The sequence below is a fragment of the Panthera leo genome, chromosome C1, assembly GCF_018350215.1.
Source record: "Panthera leo isolate Ple1 chromosome C1, P.leo_Ple1_pat1.1, whole genome shotgun sequence".
Taxonomy (NCBI): Eukaryota; Metazoa; Chordata; class Mammalia; order Carnivora; family Felidae; genus Panthera; species Panthera leo.
In genome coordinates this window covers 41,499,552-41,512,977 of record NC_056686.1, presented here as the reverse complement: position 1 = coordinate 41,512,977, position 13,426 = coordinate 41,499,552, and the positions used below count along the sequence as shown (strand labels likewise).

Here is a 13,426-nt window from a genome sequence, read left to right as displayed (position 1 = left end):
ACAATTATCACAATGTTAATTAATTATTGATGTGATTATTTGTTTAATGTCTGATTTCCTCATTAGAATGCAAGCTCTGGGAGAATAGACTATATCTGTTTTGCTCATTATTGTATTTCTAGTGCTCAGACTGCAACCATACCTCTGTACCATAAATGAATAGTTGTTGAATAAAAGCATGGCCAGTGTTAATTTCTTAGGACTGAATGTTCTACTTTAGCTCTCATGTAACAACAGCAAGACTAAGGTCCAGAAGTAGTACAAAGGAAGGTGATTAAGTTATCTCCAAGTAAGAAGGATAGGATGGATTGCAGGATGAGTAAGGAGTTTTCTAGATAAAGGAGGGGTATTGAGAAAGACACTCAAGGTAGAAAAGGCCTGTGAAAAGTCACTTTAAAGAAGTTTCTGGAAGCTATAAGTCATTCTGTGTATCCACAGAGCAAGGAGCAAAAAGCATTAGTGATGGGAGATAAAGATAAGAGTAAAGAATCTGATCAAGTTTGCTGAATAGGTTGAATTTTATTTTCTAGTGCAATAAACATCACTGATTTTTACAGTTCTTTCCTTTGTTTAGGTCTGCTTTGTCTTTTATCTATGGACACTTGGGAAAGTCATTTAATCTTGCTGAGCTTCCATTTCCCTTCCTGTTGAATGGCTGGTGAGAGACATGAGATAAGGCATGGACGGTACTTCAGAGGTTCCAGGAATATGGTAGATGCTTATCAAATGTGAGTTCCCTTTTGGGGTGCCTGGCTGGCTCAGTCAGTAGAGCATGTGACTCTTGATCTCCAGGTCATGAGTTTGAGCCCCAGTTGGGTGGAGAGATTACTTTAAAAAAAGTTAGCTCCAGAGCATCTGGTTGGCTCAGTCAGTTAAGCATCAGACTTCAGCTGAGGTCATGATCTCGTGGTTTGTGGGTTTGAGCCCCATGTGGGGCTCTGTGCTGACAGCATGGGGCCTGGAGCCAGCTTTGAGTTCTGTATCTCTGTCTCTCTATGCCCCTCCCCCACTCATATTCTGGCTCTCTCTGTCTCTCAAAAATAAACATTACATTTTTTTTTTTTTTTTTTTAATGTTACTTCCCTTTCATTCCTATGATTTCAGCACCATGGCTTTTGGTCAGTCCTGAGAGAATGCAGTTCCCATTTAGAGCACAAGAGGGAGTATGAAACCAAACCTTTCCAGAGGGTCACAGGGCTGACTTAGCCTCACTTAGCCAACCTTCTGAGAAAGACAAAATAGATGTTTTTCCAAAACTAGAAAGGAAACCTGACTAAGTAGTAACTATCTTTAGGTTCCTGGACATGTATATGAAGGGGGAAACTATTGGCAAGCATGATGGATTTAGTTATAAGAGCCATCAGATCCCTTAAAACAGCTGATATTTTTAAATATCCTATTATACACCACCTATTTTACATATATTATCACTTTTAATTTAACTCTCACTCCCTTTTTATAGATGAGCAACCTGTGTGATCAAGAGAAAATTAATCACATAACTACAAATGGTGAAAGTTGGATTTGAACCTAGACCTTATGTGCTTTTGATTATTCCACACTGGTTTACCTTAGAAAGTCTTGGGGTTTATTTTAATTCAATTTCCTTATTTAACAGAAATGGTCTAGAAGGAGAAGTGGTCAGTGGTGAGTAGTAATGGAGGAGACCAAGGGAGACTTTGTGTCCACAGTGGGCTTGTGGACACAAAGACCCTGACCACAGACCATTGCTGTGCCCATGTTGCTGCTGTATAAACATGCTGCAAGATGGGAAGTTTTGATTTGGTTATTTAGCCGTGGTCTCACCCTAGGAGAATTGCCTGTCTTGTCTGGCTCTTAATTTCCTCATCTCTAAAATGAGCTGGTCTCCAACTGGTCTCAACTCAGATGTCACTTCCTAAGAGAGGCTTTCCCTATTTAATCATTCTAAAATAATCCCCTCCCCTAGTTACTTTTTATTCCATTGTCTTGTTGGAATATTTCCTTAAAAGTGCTCATCACTAACTGAAATTATCTTATACATTTTGCTTACTTATTTGTTAGTCTCCCCTCCTAGGATTCATAACCTCCCAGTGAGTAGGGTTCTGTTTGTTTAGTTCACTGTTTGTGTACCCTGTGCCTAGAATACTGCTAAGTGATCAATAACCTATGTGGAATCAATGAATGAATGACATAATGATAAAGACCTGGGGCCAGAGGGTGAAAGCTATAAGCAGGCATATTTCAACAAAGAAGAGGACTTCCTAACAATAAGAGTTGTTCAAAGACAAAGTCTGCTCTGGAGGAGGTAGCCGTCTCATTCTGAGCGTGCCAAGGCTTAGGGGAGGCTTCCATGTTGGGTTGGAGGGAAGGGCTGATTTGAGGTTCCTTTGGCTTCTCAGTAAAATCTTAATTAGATTTTGAACTAAAACCCTGAAAATAGTATGTGGTCTAGTCATTGTTGGTGTTTAATTGTGAACTGGGTAGGGGCGCCTGGGTGGCTCAGTTAGTTGAGTGTCTGGCTTCAGCTCAGGTCATGATCTCACGGTTTGTGAGTTTGAGCCCTGTGTCAGGCTCTGTGCTGACAGCTCGGAGCCTGGAGCCTGTTTCGGATTCTGTGTCTCCCTCTCTCTCTGCTCCTCCCCGCTCATGCTCTTTCTCTCTCTCAAAAATAAATAAATAAATAGACATTAAAAATTTTTTTTTAAAAAATTGTGAACTGGGTATTTTCTCTTAATAACTAGGGGAAGATTAGCCCAGAGGATAGGGGAAGCAGAGACAAGGGAATTGTCAATACTAGCTCCTTCTTCTGGGCTCTGTGGCAAAGGCCTAAGGCACTGGTGGGCTTGCTTAAATTTGAATAAAATAAATGAAAACAATTATGAGTAATCATTTCCAGCTCAGTTGCTGCTTTTACCACTGGTCTTATGTTCCCTTCTTCCGGACCTCACTTCCCCCTTGGCTGTCTCTTCTGTTCCCTTTTTCATAGGGAATGCATCACCCATGTCAGAAAGTTCTCCTAGTTGCCTCAATATTCTTTCTCCCCATCTAATCCAGTTACCAGCTCTTATATTTTCATCCCTTTAATGTTCAACTGCACCTCCCAGATCAGGTCTCATAATCTCTTTTGAAGTCACTGCACCAGTCTTCTCTCTGGTCTCCCTGTCCTTTGTCTCTTGTAGCCTCCAATCTGTCTCCCATTGTGCAGGCTGAGATCTTTACCAAGCGTGAGTTTGGCTAAGTCTTCCCTCTGGATGAAGCCCTGTAACAGCTCCGCATTGCCCTGATCAATGAGTCCGTCATCCTTAGCACGCCTCTCCCCTCCTCCCAGGCCTGGCCAACCTCCAGCTCTGACTTACCTCCCACCTCACTCATCACCTCTACTGTGCCTGTCATGTCTGTGCTTCCAGCAACTCACAACCCCTGCAGTTCACCCAAAGACTTCACACATCATTCCAACCTTTGGGCCTTTGCTCATGATGCTCCATCTTCCTGGGTTGCTTCTCTATGAGTTTAACTCCTATTTATCCTTGGGGTGCCTGTGTGGCTCAGTCAGTTGGGCGTCCAACTTCAGATCAGGTCATGATCTCACAGTTCATGAGTTTGAGCCCCGCATTGGGCTCTGTGCTGACAGTATGGAGTCTGCTTGGGATTCTCTCTCTCTCCCTCTCTCTCTCTGCCTCTCCCCCACTTGCACTCTCTCAAAATAAATAAATAAACTAAAAAACAAACAAACAAACAAAACAAACTCCTACTTATCCTTGAAGGCTCAGCTTAAGTCTCAACTCTGCATTCAGCATGGGGCCTAACCTCTCAGGCACCTCCCCGCTGACACATCCCAGAGTGAGAATACAGTCCTGTCTTGTCAGATTTATTATTGTGGCTGATTTTAGTCCTGGCTTTCCCTACTCTCAGTAGCTAAGAAACCATGGCCTAGTTATTTCTTCTTCACATCCAAGATAGTATGAATTAGTCTCTACCTTATAGGTTTATTGTGAAAGTTCAATGAGATGGTGGGTGGGAGAAACCCTTTGTAAATATTTATATGACTGTTTTTCAGCAAATATCCCCTGACTCCTTCTAAGAATGATCCAGGAGGCACCTTGTTGAGTGCTAGTGTGGCCTTTGCCCTATGAAACTCAGACTAGCTGGATCTTAATAGCTTGCTGTGCTGCACCAGACACTGAGCCTCTTTGGGGTCAGGGACTGCTTGTTATTCACCCCTCTATATAATAGGTACATAGGAGATATTTGCTGTGTGAGTGAGTGAATGAATAAATGAATGAATGGCATTCCATGTAGAAGACCCTGACACAAATTCATGGAGGTGTTATGGATCAGGTCACATTCAGGGAACAGTAGGTAGTTTAATGTTGGTACTTAGGATGTGATGGGGGAATTTTTAGAAATGAGTCTAGAGAATAAGTGAGGCTAGATCACAGAGGGCCATATGTGCATATTAACAGACGGACTTTGGAGGAGGGCAATGTGGTGGGGGATTTTAAACTGGGTTTAGGGAGAGCTCTCTGCTGCAGCATGGAGCTCAGATTACAGGGGAAGATTGGGAGCTATGGTGGCAGTAGGACAGTGAAGAGGCTATGGCACTGGAATGGAGAGGAAGGAATGGAATAGAGAGTTCTCAGGAAGTAGAATGGATCAGCTTCTGTGAAGGATTGGCAGAGTGGGTGAAGGAAGAGGGATGAGTGGTGGGTGGTACCTGTGTTCTGACTATTCACAACTGAATGTTTCCCTGTGTGTCTCACATTCCACTCCTGCTGACAGTAGTGTGCCCTGATGATGGGGGCAGTGTCCTCAATGTACATTTTACCGAATTTCACTTATAAACTTATACTAGTGGGGAGAATGCCCATGCACATTCATTTACTTTACAGTTGAAGAAACTGGAGCACAGAGAGGGAAGGAATGATTAGTGCATGAAGTGGCATTTGAGATACTCATTATCTAAATCTGTTCCCACTCCTGCAGTAGATTGGTTGATGGCAATAGATTCTTCCCTTCCCTGTATCGATGCCCCCTTTGCAATGTGACTTCGCTATTCTCTCCCATCAGAAGTTGATTTCTCCATTCCTTGAAATCTGGGCTGTTCTTGTGACTTGATTCGGCCAATAGAATAAAGTACACGTGATGCTATGCAATTTCTGAGGCTAGCCCTTAAGAGATTGTATCTTCTGCATTTATCCTCTTGGCATACTGCCTGGAGACCACCAGGTAAGCTGATCTAGCCTACTGGTGGATTAGAAAGTGGAGAAGAACCATGGCTCTCAGCTCTCAGCCAGAACCAATTGCCAGACCTATTAGTGAGGCCGTCTTAGACCTCCTAGTCCAGCTGAACTTCCAGCTGAATGCTGCTCAGAGTGATCTCAAACAAAACCAGAAGACTAACCTATTCAGCCATCCACTGAACTGGGAGAAAGAATACAGTATTGCTGTTTAAGCCATGAATTTTTGGGAGTGCTTTGTTATGCAGCAATAGGTAACTAAATCAGCTTCTGGGCTCCAGTTGTCAATCAATAGCTTCCTTGTCTACCTGGTTGGTTATGCCAGTTCCCTTTGCCTCATATCTCACATTTAATCCTTCCTAAATACATATCAAGTCTCTCTACTCTTCATTTTCCCCACTGTTAGGACATGAGTTCTAGCCCTCTTCATCTCTCACCTGGATTATCAGAGCAATCTCTAATTATATTCCCTGTTTAGTGAATGCTGTCGCCCTGCTCCCTACCCTTCCCATTCAATCTGTCATACCCACCACAATCAGAGCATTCTTTATTTTTTTTAATGTTTAATTATTTATTTTGAGAGAGAGAGAGCAAGCGAGCGGGGGAAGGGCAGAGAGAGAGAGAGAGAGAGAGAGAGAGAGAGAGAGAGAGAGAGAGAGAGAAGGCTCTGTGCTGTCAGCACTGAGCCACATGCAGGGCTCAAACTCATGGCCCTGAGATCATGACCTGAGAGGAAATCAAGAGTCGGATGCTCAAACAACTGAGCCACACAGGTGCCCCAGACCATTCTTTATTATATGTATATGTAGCCAGGTTACTCCATTGCTTAAATCCTTATGCTTACAAGGTAAATTCTCAAATCTTTGCCCTGATTTATGAGGACTTAAGATCACCTGGCCCCTGCCTCTTCGCAGTCCTGTCTTCCACCACTCCTCTCATTGAACCCAATGTTTCTAAAGCTGCTTTACAGATTCTGGTGACCTTCCGACAGCTGCTTAAGCTCCCTCATTGCATGAGGAAGCTCATGACCCGTCGAGGAGGTCAGATGAAAACACTTACTTAACCTGTCAACACATCTAGGTTGGTCATAAGGGACTGGCACTGGGGTGGGGATTTGAACCTTGTAAAGATTTGAACATTCCAAATGATATACACACTTATGATATTACCTTTTCTAAGTGACTAATTCTCATTCAACAGAAAACATCAATTTTATATTTCATGTAAAAAATAGGAGCTGGAAAAGGATGATTACTCTGGAAGTTAGAAAAGATTTAAGGAGATTTTGTTTGTAGGACTCTAAACCACGGTGGTGACCATTGACCAACCACAATTCTGGGGGGTCTAATAGAAGGGTCTCAGACTTGGAATCAGACAGACTTGTATCTGGTTCTGCCATTTACCAGACATGTACCATTGGCAAGTCACTGGAACTTTCTGAATTCTGTTTCCTCATTTATAAAAAGGGGATGACAATCCATACATTGCATGATTGTATTGAGAACTAAATGAGATAAAAGATGTGAATGGGCCCATCACATGTTAAGGTCTTAATGATCATAGTTATTAATCAATCTAATCAAAGACAAAAAGTAGACTTTTGGGATAGAATAGATCTTTCTTCCTGTTCTTATTTGGGCATTTGGATCTGGAAGTGAAGGCAGTTCAATATAATTTGAACTGGTGGTAACCTGCTAGTTAATAATAGGGAGGTAGCTATTGGGGGGCATAATTGATACAGTCCAAATGCCAGAAGTGGCCTCTCTGCCCCCTTAAGATCTAACTGCAATGGACTCGAACCTCAATTTTCACATTTTATAATCCTTATATGTTCTAAGTCTTCCTGGAAATTTTTGTAAATTCTACGAGGACTGTGTTCTTATAGTCTCTGCCTCTAGTCTCCTTTTTCAACTCAGGAAAACAAAGCCCATTGCACAATTTCCCTGCTTACTCATCCTCAGTATGCCCCTGTCTCAGAAAGCATTCCTGAGTTCCAAAGTCTCGAGAGTCACAGAAAGCAGTTGCATCATATGTATGACAAACAACATATCACATTTTATACATTCTAGAACTTAAACACTCTGTCCATCTGCTATGGGAGGGTTTTTCCTCAGCTTTTACCCATGTAGCACCTACCCTTACACTGATTTTCGTACTCATCTTTTTCCTTTCCCCCTTCAAGTTCTCTTTATTGCCTCTCCCTTCCATTTTGCCAAGTGAATTCTAAATTCTCCTCCCTTTTCTACCCAGAGCAATTTAGTATTACCCGTTCTCCTCCTACACTTACATACCCACACTCCTCAAGACCCTAAGTAGACAAAAGGATCTTTGTACATTAGGGTCAATCCTTCTTGGGAGGCAATTGTGGCTAAAAATAGCATTTTTTTTTCTGGTATAATAACCACAGTGTTTCCTCTTTATTGAGTGCTTACTATGTGCCTGGCGATCTATCAAGTGCTTTCCAGTAGCAATCTCATTTTCTTATTTAGTCTTCACAATGACCCTAAGAGGTACCTCTCATTATTGCTATTAATACAAACAAGGATGAGGTGTGTATATCAGAAAAATTATGTAATTTGCATAAGATCACATAGCAAGCAAGTGGTGGAACAAGGATTGAAAACCAGATCTAGCTGGCCCCATGCCTGTGCTCCTTCCACTTTACTACATGGCCTTCCAGGGGAAGCAGAAAGAGAAAGTAATCAGAAGACCTGAGGCTACATAAACACAACACCATCTGTTCTCATATTGTTTCGCAACTTTAAAAGAATGTTTTTATATGTTAACTCATTTTTCCTGTGAAGAATGAATAGTAATTATGATACCTACTTTGAAGTGAGTAAACTAGGGCCTTATGGGAGACAGGAAATGAGGGAGCAGGTAGTATAGGATATTGGATTTTGAGACCACAGAAGCTCTAGTTCCAGGTTAGTAAGAAGTTCAGGGTGTGCCATGGGAGCCAGTGACAAAAGTTATGTGAGAAGTAGACCAAGGACTGAAGGATCAAGAAATCATATGGCTACTGAAGTCAGGAAGGCAGGACAGGGGTTAATTGGGATAACCACAAATCGGCGGTTGGGATTTTCAATGCATAAGGAGCAACTAAGGGGGTCAGTGATATTTGCAATGATGAAGAGTAGAAGGTGGTATGGTTGAAGAGCAAAGGAGAAGGAATTTTTGTACAAGGGTAAATGTGGCAATGCTGACTTTTAGCTTTTGGTGTGTGGGGAGTGGGAAAGTGAGAAGTCTTCCTGCAGAGGACTACAAGGAGAGTCCTGGAAGAAGGTCAATTTTCAACAAAGGCAAAGAAGAAAACTCACTGAAGAAGCAGAGGATGTAGGAGAGTTTATTGAGAAAGGAACAGGGTTCTAGAGGGCACAGTGGAAAGGTCTGCCAGGGAAGTGGGCAGGGAGAAGGTGAGTGAAAGGGAGGAGGATGGAGAAATTCAGAAATGTATAATGATGAGTCAGAGAGAAGTTAGACAACCAGAGGCTATCAATTGGGTGGTTTCCCATGTTGGGGAGACAAATTATAGATAGGGTCATAATGGAACTTGAGGGAAAATGGTTTTGGTATCTGATTCAGACCTATAAGATTTGGGTTGGAGGAAGAGTGTGGAAAAGGACAATGATTCTAAACCAAAGCTGGCAGCTGACTCCTATGACCTTGGGAAGACTTAAAGTGAAGTGCAGGTCAGGATGGGAGGTCAAATTGCCTCCTATACCTGCCTCCTCTGGCAGAATTGGGACTTCCTAATGACTAGGAAATAACATTTTCTCACTCTAATGGGGAGCCATTGAAACTTTGTTTTGTTTTAACTAGGTTGATGGTAACACGGTGACATGTAGAACAATCACTCATGGTGCTGGTATAGAGGATAAATTGGAGTGGAGGCAGGGACATCTATTAGGAGGCTGTTACATTAGCCTAGGCAGGAAGTGATGAGCCTGAACCAGGGTGAGAGCAGTGGTGATGGAGAGGAAGGGCAGGGATAGGGTATGTTAAGTGGGTTTTATTACCAGACTGATGGGATGTGGGGTGTGAAGGAGTGCATAGGGAAGAGGACAGTGCCCAGGTTTCTGACTTAGTTTCCTCCTGTAGTCAGCGGTCCAGGTTCTGCTTCTCTCCCTGGGCTTTTGTGAGGATGAAGCAGTATGACAGGAGAGTTCTTTGGAAATGGCAAAGCTGGGTACCAGTCATCATCTATATTATTATCAAAGCTCTCAGCCACCATAGCAGTAAGTTCAGTCTATGGAACGAGACGTGACAGTTAAGATAAATCACTGTAGTCACTCAGATATCCGCGAACTCGTGGGAAGAAGCCCTGGGGGCCCAAGATACCACTGATTTCCTGCACCTGCAGGCTGCGGGGGCCCGGGGAGGAGCGAACACGGACTACGCCCCTGGGCGGGGCGTGGGTGGGGCCTGGACGCTGCCGTAGCGGAGCGGAGCTGTAGCTACAGCCTCAGCCCTAAGTAGCTGCGGTGGGCGCCAGACCCGCCCCGCACCTCCCCGCGTCGCACCGCACCGCACCGCACCGCGCCTCCCTGCTCTGGGAATCCGCCTGCACATTCCGCCGCGTGCAGCTAGATCTCCAGTCCCATTGCACTGCCAGGAGCGAGCCGCTCGTCCCACACCCGAAGTCCCAGGTAAGGGGCGCGGCCCGGGCGCCCCGCCCGGGGAGGATGTGGGACCGACCCGGGCTAGGGGCGCTAGCGACACCGGGCGGGCGCTAACGAGTGCAGGGCAGCAGAGGGGACACCGAGGAGAAGGGGCTGGGGGAGGCCGCTGAGGAGGGGGCGCCACGGCCGGGAGGGAGGCGCGTAGCTTCGGGAGCGGCGCTGAGGGTGGTGGGGGAGTCTACCAGACCGTGAGGGCTGGGAGGGGAGCTCCGAGGGCAGGGGGCGGCAGGAGGTGGGAAAGGACAAGCGGCCACTGGAGCGCAGTAGGGGCTCTCTGGGGGGAAACGCGGAGCGTTGGGGGAGGGGAGATGTAAGGAGGGACTGAGGGGCAGTGCGGGAAGAGGGTGCCAGGCAGCCGAGGAGCATGAAGCGGGAGCTGAAGCGAGGGCATTGAGGACAGCTAGGGCAAGGGGGTGGCTGGAGGTGGAGAGCTAAGGGCAGGGGACGGGATCCGCAGGGGTCGCTGTGAGCTGGCGAGGAGTGAGGGGATGAAGGGAAGGGGCGCTGGGCAAAGGGGGGGTGCTGGTCGGGGAGAGGGGAAGAGCACGAGGGGATGTGAGTGGAGAGCTGGGAGCGAAAAGGATGCGGAGCCAGAGGCCAGCCTTGTGCGGCCACGGGGCATAACCGTGAGTGGGGACTGGGGGGTGGGGCTCGGAGGCGGGAATCCTGGAAGAATGGGAAGGTGGGAGGCAAGGCTGGATCTACCCGGACTGCAGAAGAAGGGTGCGGGGAGCTGGTGGAGGGAGAGGGCAGTGGCCTTGGATATGGGCAGTGGGCGCCTGAGTTCTGGCTAGGGGTGGCGGGTGGAGAGGCACTGGAATAGAGCAGGGGTCTGGCAGCTGGGAGTGGAGGAACTGTTTGAGAGCCTTGGGAAGGTTAGGGCAGTGCTGGGTGTGCTGGGTCAGGCTGGAGAGGAAGCCAGGTGTGGGTTGTGGTGTGAGGGGGAAAAGATGATGTGGCCCATAGTGGAGTCCACAGGCACCCAGGTGCTAGCTGTGTCTCAGCTACTCAAGAAGGCTGAGGAGGGGGCGCAGTCACTGAACTTTGTTACACCGACATCTGAGATCACAGACAAGAAGATAATTTTGGAAAGAAAAATTCATCCACTGGCTCCCTCTGTTCCAGAGTCCAAATGTGGGAGGGGACTTTAGGGATGGCAGGATGGCAGCCTCTGGAAGCTAATGCAAGTGTGGAGGGGGGTGGGAGAAAGACAGGGCCTCCATCCCAACTTTCTGGAATCCAGTAGAAAGGCGTGGGGGAGGGTAAAAGGAGTGTGTGTGTACAGGTGGATGCCCACGTGTTCTGTGCCTATAAAGGGAGAAAAATCATGGAATGCCATGAAAAGCCCTGGCTATGGTAGTGGGGAAGTCCTGGCCCTGTGTTTGCCAGAGGAGACATTTTGCTAGAAGATGATGGGTAAGGGAAGCCTTTCTGGTAATGAAGAATTTAGCTAGCAGTGGAGAACAATGTGTTTCTGTCAGAGGAAACACTGTGGGAAAAGCCCAAACTCTAACATCTCCAGTCCACTAAATGAATCTCTGGTTTCTTAAGGAATATGATGTGAAGAGAGATCCCAGCAACCTATAGAGGATGTTTTGAAGGATTTCCCTCCCTAAACTCAGAACTCCTTATGGTTCCTCTCCCTCCCTCCAGAGTACAGTACAGGTGTGGTACACAGTAGGTGTTCAGTGAATATTGATTCAGTGAACAATTGACCTGTGCTGGTGCTCGTGCCTCAATTCACTTACCACTACCACCCCCCACCCCGGGCAAGAATTGTGAGAAGCGAATATAACATGGGTGAAAAGAGCTTCATAAGCTATAAAGCACTGTACAAAAGAGAGAGGCCACTAATATTATGCAGGTGTGCCTATATTCTGTGCAAGATAGAATGCATTGAAAGCACTTAATAGAGTGCCTGGCATTTAGTAGGTGCTCAATACATGGTAGCTATTATGATACTGTTTTTGTGGCTCTGAGAGACCTGGAGAAACAGTGAATAGGTGGCCTAGGCTGGGCTGGTGGTGCTGCATTGGGGAATGGTCTAAAGAAAGGTTGAATTAGAAAAGTTAGTAGAGTTTGGCTTTAGGGAGGAGGCTGGATATAATAGGATGAAGTCCACATTTGCCCAACTCCCTTTCTATTCTCACTAAATGTTCCCAATGAGAAGATGGAGTCACATTTATTGAGCACCAGCTATGTGTCACATATTACCTAGATGCTTTACCAACATTGACTATAATTTTCCCAATGATGCTTGTTTTACAAATGAGGAAACTGTGTCCTAGTTACATAAAATTTCTTGCCAGGGTCTCAGAGCTAATAAATGACAGACCTGGAAACAGAATCTAGTTTGTTTGGTTTGGAACCCCAAGCTATTTCCACTACCTAAGATGACTTGGTAGAAGAAAATATGAAGCAGACAAAAAAAAATTTTTTTAAGGGGTTTATAAAGCACTCTCCCATATAGTAGTTTTAATTCTTATAACAATTTGCCAGGAAGTCTTTTATTAACTCATTTTATAGGTGAGAAAATTGATCTGCCTAAGGTTTTACAAGTGCTGAGAGAGCCAGAGCTCAACCCAGGTGTCTCGGACACAATCTTGTGCTCTTTCCACCAAAAGAGAAGTTCATCCGATCACTTGTTCATTACATGTAATGAATTGATCTCTTGCTGGATTTTAGGGCTTTCTCCTCCTCTCTCTCCCCTCTTTCCTAGCTGAAGTTGGCTTCTTCCGTGGGTGCTTATTTTTGCTACCTATCAGACTGAAAGCCTTGTTTTTCATACCAATCCTTGCAGGGGCCATTTCCTTCTTTCCCCCAGCTTGGGACTAGAGATGCCTTCCCAGATGGTCCCTGGACCTTCATCTTTATTGCTTGTCATGGAGACAGTGAGCTACCCAGCTCTATCATTTATGTGACTGTCACAAAAGACAGGAAGATCTGATTGATGCTTATCTCACAAATGCATTCTGCACTCGCTGCTGTGCAGTGAGTGACCTGTCTGCTCATATCTGCCTCAGGCGGTTGCCTGCTGGGATGCTTTTTGCCTCCCTTCCAACTGTCTAAGTAGCCCCTGCCACCTTCCTGAAAAGATCTCCTTTGGGGCTTCCATCTGAATGTGCTTTGCAACTGAACCTCTCTGCCCTCTGCCTCTCCCTATTCTTACACCACCTACTGGGAATGCTGTGCTGTGTGCACATAAACAGATGTTGATAGTACAGTATGGCAAGTGCTAGGAAAGAGCTGCAGGGCGCTGGAGATGCTTCTTTACTCACGCTAAAGTTACTGAAGTTTTTAATTTCCCTAAGCCTCATCTAATCTGGGAGTCATTAAATAACAGAAGGTTTAGTCATGATACTCCAACTGAATTGCTGTGTGACCTTGGACAAATCACTTCTCTTTATAGAGCCTCATTTTATTTTTATTATTTTTATTTTTTATTCTTTTTACCTGTGCAATGAAGGGAAGTGGATCATATCAGGAATTGAAACTAGTTTTTAGTCTTGTCTCACTCCTTGTGGC

At 45.4% G+C, this 13,426-nt stretch overlaps 1 protein-coding gene across 2 annotated transcripts in view; it reads left to right on the top strand.

Annotated features, from left to right (window-relative positions):
* Positions 1 to 13,426, top strand: part of RAB3B (RAB3B, member RAS oncogene family) — a 94,074-nt gene that overhangs the window by 16,593 nt on the left and 64,055 nt on the right. The window contains exon 1 of one of the 2 annotated variants that reach the window (XM_042951298.1): positions 9,712 to 9,868. The exons of the other annotated variant lie outside the window; for it this stretch is intronic. The gene's annotated coding sequence lies outside the window, so the exon portion shown is untranslated. Of the gene's footprint in view, positions 1 to 9,711; positions 9,869 to 13,426 lie in introns of those variants that run through there. 2 annotated transcript variants of the gene reach the window in all.